The sequence below is a fragment of the Chionomys nivalis genome, chromosome 4 (genome assembly GCF_950005125.1).
Source record: "Chionomys nivalis chromosome 4, mChiNiv1.1, whole genome shotgun sequence".
Classification (NCBI taxonomy): Eukaryota; Metazoa; Chordata; class Mammalia; order Rodentia; family Cricetidae; genus Chionomys; species Chionomys nivalis.
Window position 1 is genome coordinate 43,292,189 of NC_080089.1, and position 13,821 is coordinate 43,306,009.

General features: G+C 53.3%; 1 protein-coding gene across 3 annotated transcripts in view; it reads left to right on the forward strand.

Moving 5' to 3' along the window:
• Window positions 1-10,350: 10,350 nt before the first annotated feature.
• The window catches only part of Bcl9l (BCL9 like), a 30,740-nt gene continuing 27,269 nt past the window's right edge, over window positions 10,351-13,821 (forward strand). For 2 of the 3 annotated variants that reach the window (XM_057767029.1, XM_057767030.1), the window contains exon 1: window positions 10,352-11,419. The gene's annotated coding sequence lies outside the window, so the exon portion shown is untranslated. Of the gene's footprint in view, window positions 11,420-13,821 lie in introns of all 3 variants that reach the window. The other variant, XM_057767028.1, reaches the window with a different exon arrangement.

Sequence of the window (13,821 nt, forward strand, 5' to 3'; positions counted from 1 at the left end):
TTCGAGACAGGGTTTCTCTGTGGTTTTGGAGCCTGTCCTGGAACTAGCTCTTGTAGACCAGGCTGGTCTTGAAGTCCCAGAGATCCGCCTGCCTCTGCCTCCTGAGTGCTGGGATTAAAGGCGTGCGCCACCACCGCCCGGCCCTGGATCTCCGAATTTGAGGCCACCCTGGTCTTCTTAGAGAGATCCAGGATGATGAGGGCTACATAGAGAGACTCCGTCTGTAATCAACAACAAAACCTTATCTCGGATGCTCCCAAACTGCCTGATTTTCTCCCAACCAAGATAATTTTATTCCTCATCCTGTAGGAACTCTTGCCATGGCTTGCTCTTTAGGGCTTTGTAACACAGCAGCGAGAAGGCAGGAGGTAAGAGTTTGGACAAGGCAGGCAGTGGAAAGTAACTTTGTTTCAGAATAGGGGGGAAGAAAAAAGGAAAACAAGACAAGGAGCTGCTGGGGGGGCTCTGGGTGTGAAGTGCTGGGGGGCTCTGGGTGTGACGTGCTGGGGAAGGCTGTGAGGTGGAGCAGAGAGGTAGAGGAATCGAACAGGTCTGGTTGTGAGTTTGCGTTTGCGACATGATGGCCACCCAGTCATTCGGACCAACTGGAGTTCTTTTGTTAATTTGTTTTTATTTTATGCATATGGCTGTTTTGCCTGCTTGTATGACTGCACACCACTTTGTCTGCAGTGCCCACAGGGACCAGCAGAGGGCGTCAGATCCTCCAGGACGGCAGTTACTTGTACTGTGAGCTGCCATCTGGTTGCTGAGAATCCAACAGGAGTCCTCTGAAACAGCCCATGCTCAAAACCAGCAAGCCTACTCTCCAGCCCCCAAAACTGGAATTATTTTCTGCAGTTGTTAATATTTGGATTGTGAGGCCCCCACATATATTTGGTTCATATGTCCCATAATTTTCACAGACCAAGCATGGGGCCAGAGTGTGGGTGCCCCTGTAAGCAGACACTTGTTCTTACAGATACTGCACACATGACCCTGAGGCTGTGGGACCCTGTAGGAAGATTTCTAGAAATGTCAGGTCATTCCTTTGCCTAGTGCAGTATGGCTTTGTTGATGATGTTGTTGTTGTTAAAGCCATGGTGTCATTTCCAGGTCAGCTAGGGCTGTACACGGAGAAACCCTGTCTCCAAAAACCAAAAGAAAATTCACAAACACCAAAACCGCTAAAATAACAACAAAAGCCAAAACACAACAACAACAAAACCCACAAAAAAAACATGGCGCCATATAACCCAGGCTGATTTTGACTGAGGCTGTAATCCCAGCATTCAGGGATCACAGGTGTGTCCTCATGCCTGGCCTCTTAGAACCGCTTTCTAACCTGGGATTGTGAGATTGTGAGTTACCAATGCCCTAGGAGTTAGAACTGGTAATGGGCTGGGCGGTGGTGGCGCACGCCTTTAACCCCAGCACTCAGGAGACAGAGACAGGCAGATCCCTGTGAGTTCAAGGCCAGCCTGGTCTGCAGAGTGAGTTTCAGGACAGGCTCCAAAGTCACCGAGAAGTCCTGTCTCTAACCCCTCCCCCCCCAAAAAAAAACTGGTTAGCAGTCTTGACGTATCTTCGTGAGGCCTAGGGAAGGGTGTTTGTCTGACATCTGATGTCACATGTCACAGAGCTCTTTGGGTCTGGCTGGGACTCCGACTCTGCCTGGCCCAGGGCTTTGCTTTTTTTTTTTTTTTTTTTTACAATCTAGCGATTATAGAATGAACTAGAGCGCTATACGCATATAAATAGAGACATGACAAGGGGGGAGGGGTCTGGGAGCCCTGAGCACCCCACACTCTGGGAAAGATCCAGATAAGGAAGCCAAGACTGCCATTCCAGCTCAGAAAGCTCCACGGGGAAAGGAGCCAGGCACAGGAAGGAATCCAATGGGAAGTTGGAAGCCAGCACCGCCATGGTGTCGTGGAAAGAGTCTGGACAGGGTTCTAGAAGGCCTGGTCACCTCCTAGCTAGCTCTTGCCAGCCACGTGACTTTGCGTAAGTCTGTCCGCACCCTCTGAACCCTCTCTTCCAAATGACCGTTCCACGGGGCTGCACAGAAGAGCAAATTAAGCAGTAAGTACGCATATTCTGTGAGCGCTCCCTGCTCTTAGCACAACCTTCAGAAAGGCTCCAGACCTTAACACGAGGATTAAATGGCAGGTATTTTGTCTCCAAGACGCAGTGCTGGCAGAACAGTTGGGTAGCAGGCCAAGAGAGGAGGAAAGTGGCTACAGCTTTTTCTGGGCCCCTGCCTCTCTGGCAGCGTCTCTTGGGTTATTCATTTAGCCGTGTTGGGGATTGAACTTAGAACCCTGAACATGAGAGACTGGCACTCTACCCTTGCGTCACCCCACCAGCCCTTCTCCTGGCCTTAAGAATGTCCTAGTAAAGTTGGGTGGTAGTAGCACACACCTTTAATCCCAGTATTCGGGAGGCAGAGGCAGGCAGATCTCCAAACTTGAGGCCATCCTGGTTCCAGGACAGCCAGGGCTGCACAGAGAAAATTTGTCTCAGGAAGAAAAAAATGTAGTCTGAGCTCTTGTGAAATGGGAGAATTGTTTGACCCAGAGAGTTTGATATCAGCCTAAACAACACACAGTGAGACCCCTACCTCAGCGAAGACTCTTGCACTGACCGGATGAAGTGGTTTTTCCCTTCACCAGTCTGTTAGTAGTTGGGGTGGTGGGGCAAACCTGTATTACCAACACTGTCAGGCTTGGTTGTTAGTAGTTGTTAGTAGGTCTGTTAGTAGTTGGGGTGGTGGGGCAAATCTGTATTACCAACACTGTCAGGCTTGGTTGTTAGTAGTTGTTAGTAGGTCTGTTAGTAGTTGGGGTGGTGGGGCAAACCTGTATTACCAACACTATCAGGCTTGGTTGGCTGGGAGGGGTGTAGAGATGGTTTGAAGCCAGCCTAAGCTACTAAGCTACAGAGACCCTCTCTCAAAAAAAAATAGCCAGGGGCTGGAGAGATGACTCAGCAGTTAAGAGCACTGATTGCTCTTCCAGAGGACCCAGGTTCAATTCCCAGTACCCACATGGCAGCTCACACTGTCTGTAGCTCCAATTCCTGGGGATTTGACACCTTCATATCAATGCACATAAAATAAATTATAAAGGAAAAAAGAAGTTACAGCCAGGTGTGATAGGCCACGCCCATAATTGCAGTACTTTGGAGGCTAACACAGAAGGACTGCCGAAAGCTTGGGGCCAGCCTGGGCTACAGAGTGAATACCAGGTCAGTCAGGCCTACACAACAAGGCCTCTTTTTCCAAAACAACATATGAAACCAAGGAATAGCCAAGTCAACCTAAGCCTGTTACTGTAGTGATATTTCCTTTGTATTTTAATAAGTAAGGCTTGCTTGAAGATCAGAGAGTAAAACAGCCCCACTGGCCAGCCTTACAGACCAGGCAGGGGTGACAGACACCTTTAATCCTAGCAGCCACACTAGTTTGTCATAAAAATTGGGTGGTAGTGGTGCAAGCCTTTAATTCCAACCCTAGAGAGGAATATAAAATGAGAGGAGACAGCTCTCAGCTAGTCTCATTCTGAAAATTCCTGCAGGCAGGATCACCATTTCGAAACTGAGGTAGAAGTGAGAGCCAGGGCTGGCTGTTTTGCTTTTCTGACCTTGAGGTTGAACCCCAATTTCTGTCTCTGGGTTTTTATTAATCATGCTACATGTTACTGAACTGCTTTTTTCAGGGCGATGAGGTACTTATGGGCCTGTAGAGACGGCTCAGCGCTTAAGAGGAGTGGCTGCTCTTTTGGGTTCAATTCCCACCCAGCACCCACATGGCAGTTCACTGTCTGAACTCCAGTTCCAGGAGATCGGATGCCCTCTTCTGGTGTCTTTGGCACTACACACAAAATAGTGCACAGACATACATGTAAACACACCAATATGTCTAAGAACAAATACAATTTCAAAAAAAGAGATACACTTGCAAATAATTCACCCAATTCTTTTTCTTCTATTAAATTTTATTTAAATGGAATGTATCAATGTATCAGATGTGGTGGTATACAACTTTACTGCCAACACTTGGGAGGCAGAGGCAGGCAGTTCTCTGAGCTCAAGGCTAGTCTGATCTACAAAGTGAGTTACAGGACAGCCAGGGCTACACAGAGAAACCCTGTCTTGGAAAACCAAAAAAAGAATCTCTTTAAGAATTTTCATGCCAGCTGGGCAGTGGTGGCTCATACCTTTAATCCCACAATTTGGGAGGCAGAGGCAGACGGAGCTCTCTGTGAGTTCAAGGCCAGCCTGGACAGCTATAACTGTTACACAGAGAAACCCTGTCTCAAAAAACCAAAACAAAACAAAAACAAAATTTGCATATCGTCCTTGTGTGTGTGTGTGGGTGCTTGCTAAGCTCTGTATCTTTCCCTTTTTTCTTTTGTTTTGCTTTGTATATATGCTGCCAAAGTGAGCACTAAAACATTTATTTATTTATGGGGGTGCCTGTCTCCACGTGCATGTCTGAGAACAGTTAGTGAGACTTGACTCTCTCCTCCTACCATGTGGGTCCCTGGGACTGAAGTTGGGTAGGCTTGGCAGCAGATGATACCTTTACCCACTGAGCCATCTCAGTAGCCCTCTTGGGTTTTTTTTTGTTGTTGTTGTTTTGTTTTTTTTTTTTTGTTTTTCGAGACAGGGTTTCTCTGTAGCTTTGGCCTGTCCTGGAACTAGCTCTTGTAGACCAGGCTGGTCTCGAACTCACAGAGATCCGCCTGCCTCTGCCTCCCGAGTGCTGGGACTAAAGGCGTGCGCCACCACCGCCCGGCTGTCCTCTTGGTTTTTAACATTGGAAGAAATAAGCCTAGAAAGTGATCAGGGCAGGGTCCCCCTATTCTGGTCTTTAAGGCCGAGTCTTCTTTTCTTGGGAGAATAGTTCCCTGGAGATCACGGAGGGAGGAGGTCTGGGAACTCTCTCCAGTTATGTGGAAGCAATCTCCTGCTGCACTCTTTAGGGTTCCAGCAAGGTGTGCACTGTCTCCCAAGGATGACAAAAGTCTAGATACTGCCTCCTTTCACACCTAACTCAGGAATAGTATCTTCAACCCAAGCTTCCTTCTCACAGGAATTGCCTGTCCCTAGCAATTGTGTTGGCTGTGTGAAGGCAAGGACCATACCGTGTTACCACCACAAATCTAGTGTCCGGGCCAGTGTTTGGAACATAGGAGGTCTTCAGTAAGTATTTACTGAATGACTAAGAGGCAGAGTTGGTCAGACGAACGCTGAGAGAAAAGGGAGAGTTGGTTATCAAAGCTCACGAGGAGAGTTGGGTATGGTGGAAAAGGCCTGAAGCCACCCACTTTGTAGGTTAAAGGGAGGGAGGTGCCAGTTGGTAGCTTGGGCAACTTAGAGAGACCAGCTTCAAATTTTTAAAAGGACTAAGAAGAGGGCTAGGGAACTGAGGTCAGAGGTAAAGTGTTGCCTAGCACTAAGAGATCCCAGGTACAGGAGCTGGCAATACAAACAGCCCGCTCTCAGAACTCCTTCTGCAAAAAGGGATTTTAGCTAGAAGGTAATGGGAACTAAAGGGAGGAAGAAAGAAGAAAGCAGGCTGATCGAAACAGAGGATGCTAACTGGGGGTGGTGGCACACACCTTTAATCCAGCAGAGGCAGAGGCAGGTGCATCTCTGGGAGTTCGAGGCCAGCCTGGTCTACAGAGTGAGTTCCAGGACAGCTAGGGTTGTTACAGAAAAAGACACCCTGTCTCAAAAAACAAAAACAACAAACACAAACAAATAAACAAAAAGTCATTGACTTTCCTGACCCAGGAGGCTTATGCTGGGTTTAGGAGGAAGCAGGGCAGAGCTGCTAGAACCCTTCCGTCAAAGTGGGCAAATCCAGGAGAGAAACAACTTGGCTAGAAGGGAGCCCAGGTGAAGGGAAATTGGGGAGCTTTGTATCTGGCGCTGGGTTTGCATTTGATGCTGAGCCTGGGGATCTGAGAAAGACTGGGACACCGGAGGGGAAGCAGCTGAGAGGAGTCTTCTTACTGACCTCCCTTTATTAGATGGAGATCTTGGGAGGAGAGGCCTCCTATTTCTGCTCTGTAGCGCCGCCCTTGAGTACTATTAGGCGAATTCTACCACGCGAATCTGGAAGGGGCTGAAATCGCCGGCTGAGTGGGGACGGCAGGGCAAAGATCGTGGTGGTGGCTTCTTCCACACCTCAAGAGAACTCTCTAGCCAGTCTACAGCATCTCCAGTGAGGATACGGTTTTTGCTAGTGGGTGTCAAGCCAGATCTAACCACAAGGGGGCAGAAAAAAGCAACCCTTAAGGTCAGTACAATCTCTATCCCGTTCCCACCTGCTCTCACCTGAGGCCAAGATGGGCGGTCCCTCACCTGGCTCTCACCTAGAGTTCCGTTAACCCCTTCCTGCCTAGTCTGAGTACTTTTCCCCAGGCAGTCATTCTTATCGGAATTGGGGGCCAATTTTGATCGGAGGTAGGGTGTCCAGCCGGGGGTGGGGAGGCCAGGGTGTAGGTGAAGTCAGGGTTTCCAGGAGCTCGGACCCTTGTCCTTGTCCTAACTGGAGTCTGGGGAGGCTAGAATTCTCTGCCTCAGATAGGTAGGTGACCTCTCAGAGCAGTGAAAGCCCTGCAGGTCACAAGAGAGGCAAAGGAAGTGGTCACTGGCGCTGGAACTCTCGGGACAAGCTTTAATGGAGACTGCTCAAGCAACTTCAAAATCCAGACTTCCGCCTCCATGCAGCCATCAATCTGTCAAGGGACTTCAATGGGGGGTAGGGGTAGACCACGAGTAAAGGGAAGACACAGACGACGGGAGCCGGAGGTAGGCAGTTAAAACCAGGTTCGAGATCGGACCGGATTCGGCAGCTCTCAGGTGTGTCCGACTTTGCGCGTTGTTCCTCCAGTTACTGGCAGCCTTTCAGGGCTCAGATCAGCCGAAGTTCCGGGATTGCGTTCCGGGCCTTAACGTGTTAAACTGTGAGTGGGGTCCGGAGTCCCTCCCTCCCTTCCTCCCTCCCTCCTTTGCGAATCAAGTGTCACCACCTCCAAATCCACCAGGCTGGCACGCTAGGAGTTAAGTCTGCCCGCAATCTGCAAGACTGGAGCCAGAGAGGGGAGGAGGGGGACGGGGGTGGGGGAGCAAGGAGATGGGGGAAGCAGACTGCAGGGAGACAGCGCCAGGAACCCCCTCCCTAGGGACCTGGCTCCTGGGCCCCCAGCCCCCAAAGGGGCCCTGCCCTCTCCAGGGTCGCGCTCTCTTCCCCCGCCCTGCCTGCCCCCCTCGGCCCCCCCCCCGCCCTCCAGCTTTGTATCCCCAGGAGGGTGGGCTGCAGGATTTCCAGCCAAGCCTTGGCTGCCTGCTCAGTTTTTCCAAACCCTCCAGTCGGAGAAGGCGGGAGCCCTGTCAGGATAAAAGTCCCTCCCCCACCCGCCCCTGCCGGCCCCCTCGCCCAGCCTGGAGTTTCCTGCCCCCGCAGCTTTTCCAAACTCCTTTCCCTTTCCGACCCTGGCCCCAGCGCCCCCTAGCCCCACCTCTATTGGTTCCCAAGTTCCAAGTTCAGGTTGGAGGGGGTCAGGTGGACTCCACAATCTTAGAGAGGCGCTGGTAAAGCCTCGCTCTGCCGGCAGACCCTGAGATCTGCGGGGCGCCTGCCTGACTCCCAGCCTGGGCCCGCCTCAGCCTGGGACTCGGCCTCTTGGCCACCGGGGAAGGTGGTTCTTGGGGTCTCCCGCTCCCGGAAGGAGGCGGTGCTGGGGACGTCGGGACAGCTGGGCGGTAAGGTCGGTGCGGCAGATGCCAGGCCCTAAGGCAGGCTTCGAGGAGGGGCAGTGTTCCCAGCGCTGGCACAGCTCTGTCCAGAAAGTCTATTATATAATAATCACCATCTATCAGGAAGCCAGGCAGCTGGAGAGAGTGGGGAAGCCAGGATGCCTGCATCCGCGCCTCATCCAGGACCCAGAAAGGTGTCCCCACCAAGATAGGCACAGTGTGGGCACAGCCCAGCGATCAGATCATGGGGGGTCCAGAGGCTAGTGAGGAGCGCTGGGCAATCTAGCTGCTGCCGTGAAACCCCACCCTCAGAACTCTGACGGGCAGTGCCCCGAGCCAATGATTGAAGTCACTGTGGGGTTTGCGGTTAACCCTTTCTTGGGTCCTTGCTTCAGAGTATAGAGTCCACAGAATTTCCCCTGAACGGCGCCTACCTACACCGGATAGTGCACGCTGGAAAGAGTGCCAGCATTATCTGTGAATTCTGATCACTCCAGAAACTGGAAGGTGGTTAATCTCAGATAACAAACAGTCTTGGGCACCCTCACCCCACCGTCCAAAATTAAATTTTATTACAAGATACGGTTGTGGGGTAGAGTTTCCAGAAATCGCCTCGGGAACTTTGGCACAGCGACATGGCCTCAGAAACAGGCACCTTCGTGCACTTACGTCCATGCCGCACTTTTACCGGAGACAGGGACACTCACTGGCACACCTGTGACATCTCCCGTGATGCAGCGACACACGGAAGCACGGTGTCTCCCCTAGTTGGCCAGTAGAGGGAGCCGCTCGATTCCGGCAAAGGGCCACCCTGTCCCCTTCCTGGCCCTTCGGCTCCAGGGTTCCACCCAGAACTCGTGGCTGCCCAAAGCTGGGCTCTCTGTATTCAGACCTGGAACCTACGTTGGGGGAATGAGTCACAGCCACACCCAGGAGAGCGCTCCACTCGGCTGCTCCATGGGACATACCAAACACTCTTGGGTTTTACTATGTACTACGCTAGAAACTCCTGCAACCCAGCCACCATTCCCCTTATACCCATTTTTGGACCTACTATGAACAGGATTGTGCCAAAGGGAATCATAAGAAGGGCTGGACTTGGTGGTATATGCTTTTAATCCTAGCACTTGGGGGGCAGAGACAGGTGAATCTCCGTGAGTTCGAGTCCAGCCTGTTCTACATAAAGAATTGCAGGCTAGCCATGACTGTATGGTGAGACCTTGTCTCAAACAAAGAAGGCCAAGAGGCTTGTCATTTACATGTGGGAGACTGATACCCATAAATGACTGCGAGGGTCCTGTTTGTGAGCTGGTCCTCTGCCTGCGGTCAATCGTATACCCTAGGGACCCTAGAGAGAGGAGAAAGCCAACTTCATTGGTCCACTCTCCTAAACTGAGGGATCACAGAGGTCAGCAGTTCTGGGCTTTTCCCTTTCCTTTTCGTTTTTTCTTTAAATGAAGATAGACCTACATAGAAAATAAAAACAAAATATTTCTATTAAAAAAAAAAAAAGGTCCCTGGGCACAGTGGTCCATCCCTTTAATCCCGGCACTTGGGAGGCAGAGGCAGGCGGATCTCAGCGTTCAAGGCCAGCCTGGTCTGCGTAGTGAGTTTCCGGACAGCCAAGGCTACAGACATTTTGTCTCAAAACAAGCAACCAAACAAAAACCAACCCAAAACGTGGTCATTTGATAATGCATATCAAAGTGCTCTGTAAATTGTTATGTTATCACAACACAGGAAAGGTGTTAGAGCCCCATTTCACAGATGTGGAAACTGAGGCTTGTACGACTTAAGCACTTACTCAGAGCTGCACAGCTAGAAAGTAGTGAACCCAGGACTGGAATTCAAGTCCTCCTATCCCACTGCCCCCTCGCCTAGTGACAGGTACTGACTGCTTCAGCAAGAAAGGACACTCGCCAGCTGTCTCTGCTGCCCCCCCCCCACCTGTCACATCGATGCCACCCACCAGGACTGACCCCATGTTTTGTCTTGTTTCTTCTGCCTGTTCATTTGGCTGGCCCAAGATTCCTGAGGCCCAGTCCCTGTTTCTTGCACACTAGGGCTTCAGTGAATAGTGACTGGACGGGTTGATAGTGCCAGGAGCCGGGCACAGGACAAGATTCAGAAGGTCCAGAGGGAGGGCAGGGGCATAAGCCCTGAATGAAGCCCCTCAGCATGATGGGAGATGGAGGCAGGAGGGTCAGGAGTTCAAGGTCACCCTCAGCCCTCAGCAGAACCTAAGTTCAAACTGGGAAAATATGAGATTCTACCTAAAATATAAATAAAACCCTGAAAGTGGAGAGAATATAACTCTATAAACTGTATTGTGATAACATAACAATTGAGATAGCATTTGACATGCGTTTACACACTTAGAGCTTTTTCCCTTGCATGTGTCTCCTGTCCCATAGGACACTGTTGATGTTTGTGGGTGCTGCGAATGTATATGTGAAGCCGTTTGAGGTGAGGGAGAGTTTGAGGACAAAGGTTTCGTTTCCTCAAACATTTTCTTGCACTGCTGAAGGTTTAATTGAAAAAAATTCAGTATATGTCCTCAGAGGGAGGGGGGAATGCTCTCAGTGCAGAATGGATGTGGGTGGGTACAATAAAGAGGGAAACTGTGTGTGTGTGTGTCTGTCTGTCCAGGCAACTCCCACTCTTTCCCAAGCCGTGCAGATAGGAGGGTAGGTTTTGTCGGCCCTCTCCATAGCCTCGGATGCTGGATGCTGTGGGTATTTCTCCTCCCAAGATCTCAGGAACCGGGGGAGGAGAGGTGGCTTGAAAGCCCCTTCCCCGCCCAGGGCCAACAGCCTCCTGCTAGCCGGTCGGGCGCCTTACCGAGTCAGACCACTGGGAGGCTGGGGGAGCCGGGTTGGGCGAGGAGTCGAGCGAGATGGGGGAGCTCTTATTTTGACAGGGGCCTCTCCCGGCTCTGGTATGAAGGCAGAAGGAGGCAGCCAGAGAGCCCCGATGCTTATTCAGGCTGGGGAGAGGAGCCGAGTGGAGGGGCGAGCGAGGCTCCGGCAGCGCAGGGGAGCCCGAGGAGGCGGCGGCGCTTGGCGGAGCCAGTGGCCGGACATGCCCCGGATCCGGGGCCGCTGCAGCACCGCCACCGCCGGGAGCCAGCCGGTCGGACGCCCGCACGCCTGGGTCCCCTGGCGCCGCGCCGCCCCGGGGCTGCGACCTGGACCCTCGGCATTCGACCAACAATAAGCGCCTATACAGCCCCCTCCCCGCCCCGCCGTCCCCGCGGGCCTCGGGGAAAGTGAAAGGAGGAGGCGAAGGAAGGAAGGAAGGAAGGGAGGAGGAGGAGCAGGAGCGGCAGCAGCCGGAGCCGTGAGGTTTGGGCCGAGACCCCAGCCCGGAGCCCCGGCCGGGCGGTGCGCTAGCTCTCCCGCCGCTGCGGGCGCCCAGGACCATGCCCCGCGGTTGGGAGGCAGGAACCCAGGCGACCAGCGCCTCCCGGATACCTGCTCGCGGGCCGGGCTGGTATTGAGATCAAGGCGTCCAGGATCAAAAGATCACCGCCTGCCCGCCTTGTCCGTGTCTCCACTGTCCTGCTGGAGGATCCCAGTGCACCCACCGACCCTGACCTGGTTATGGCGTCCAGCTCCGGCCTGGCGTGAGGACCCCCAACCTGTGCGAGGTGAGGGTCGGGCTGGGGCAGAGGGCTAAAGTCATGCCAGGCCAGCAGGAGCGCGCCAAGCGAGATCCAGTTTAAATTGGGGAGGGGAAGCTCACTCTGATTGTCTCTTACGTTCTAGCACGCACCCCGGGCTGTTTAGGAAGCGGGGGACTCCTCTTGGGTCATTAGAGGATATTCTTAGTTCCTCAACCTGGCTGGCAGCCTCGGAGCACCAGGAGAAGGGCTTAGGGGCAGCCAGGGGACCCTACTACCTTAGCTCAGAGAACAAGGCCGGCCTTGGGCCAGCTGGAGCAGGGAACTCTGCCCTGGGGGCTTCTGGGAGATGTAGTCCCCCTCCCAGTCTCGCTAACTCTGTGGGTCCCAGCACCCCTGCACTACTCCCCTGACTCGTGGGAGCCTCCCGCGGGAAGAAGACTGGGACAGGAGTGAGCTGGGGTCATTCTCTGCCCCCAGGCATTGCTCCTGAGCTGTGGGAGCCTCCCCTGCTAGGGATTCGGAGTAGTGTGGGCTTGGCTGGGGGTGGGGCAGTCACACAGTTCCTTGGAGGTTTCTCTGTACTGCTTAGGGAAGGTGGCTCCTTCCTTGATCCGAAGGAGCTCCTAGGGCGGGGGTGGGGGTGGGTGGAGATTTAAGAGAAGTAAGACTCAGGCCTCCTGCACGGCTAGAGTATGGTCCTGTCTAAGGGCTGCTGGAATTTGGTTTCAGGAGACGGGATCCAGCCTTCCTTTTTCCCTCTTGGAGGCAGAGAAATAGAACATCCCACAAAGCCTGGGAGTCTAAGACTGTCTCTGGAGCAATGAAGCAAGGATTAGCTTCTGTCTGTCTGTCCAGCTTCCTTCCTTCCGGGTTTTTCTGACACCCCCTTCCTCCCTCCTCCTTCTGTCTGTCTGCTGCTTGGGGTATGTGTTCATAATTTGTCTGGGGGACCTCTGCTTCAGGAGAAAGAGTGTTGTTTTGGGGGGAGGCGCGATGTGCTTCTGAGCTCTAGAAAGGGGTCTCCCCCACCCTGATCTTTTACTCCACCTCTCTCCCTCCCACTGAGCTGCTTGGTGTTCTGTTTTCCCTGGGAATGTTGCCTGTATTGGATCTGGTACACCACCACCAATGCCAATACTTAGACTTCCTACTTCCTTCTCCTCAGCCTCTCCAGGGGTCAGTCACCTCCCGGGGGCAGGAGTTCCTCTGCTGCTGCTACCCGCTCCCCAGCATGGGCTTAACTGTCTTCTCTGGTCAAGACCATGATTTCATGGCTCCAGGGGAGGAGCGAGCTCAGTCAGCTCTCAGGCCCCACAGAGGAAGCCTCAGGACAGGCTGAGAATGGCAGGAGGTGAGAAGCAGGGAGGCAGGACTCTGCTACCAGGAAGGAAAACACTATTTCCCTCAGGTGACCCACCTACCTGGCTTTTGAAGGACTAGGTTCTGGCTACCTTGCTACCTGAAGGACTAGGTTCTGGCTACCTTGCTACCTGGGTTTCTTTGCTCTGTTGCTCTTGCTTGGAACGAGGTGGGGGCCTCATGAAGAGGCTGGTGGTTCCCAGAGATCTGGAGTTAGAGCGGCAGTAATTGTTCAAAGTACACATAGCACCCACGATTAGTTAGCAAGTTCCTGGTACCTGGATTATGCTGAAGCCTTAAACTAAGGGGAGGGGGTGGGTTCCACTTCAGTAACCATGAAGGGCAGTAGCCGCCTGGGCAGAGACCTAGTGGGTGGCAGGGTGGCACTGTCACTCAGCAAGGGCCAGAGTGCTTGGCACCTGCTTTAAATTAAAGGAAATGTGGTTCAAAGGGGGCGTTTGCCTTTGGGGGGGCTGGCTGCCTTTGGGGGAAGTGCCTGGGATGGTTCTCCAGGGAGTCCTGGAGTTCAGGGTGTGTGGTGGTGGTGGGGTGAGAAGCTCTGGCGAAAATGGAGGGAGCCATCATCCTGCAGCCTCTCAGCCAGGGAACCTTCAGATGAGTTCGTTGCTGAGGGCACCCTCACCCTGCCTCTGGCGCTGCCTCAGGCTGAGGCTCTGTCCCAGTGCCCTGGGGCAGCTCTAGGGAGCCAGAGTGTCTGTGTCCAGTCTTCCTGGGATCAAAGGAAGCCCGGTAGGAGGTGGGGTGGGGGACTGATGTAGCCTGGTGCCATGTTTACTTTCCTTGAGCGTCTCCATTGGCGATAGTGAGGTACCTGAGGAGCCTGGGCACCCAAGGATGACAGGGAAATGGCATCCCTTGCTTCCTTGTACCAAAGCCCTGGGCACTGCCCGGGTGCTGACCTGGTGGGGGGAGAGGACAGAGGGGGATGGCACCGTGGGAAAGTGGGCAGCCGTGGGAGCAAAGCGGTACAGGCTGGGTGCCCCAGGCTGGGAGCCTTTGCCAGGCCCGCTCTCCCTGGGGTGGGGCTGGCTGTTCCAGGGACTGGC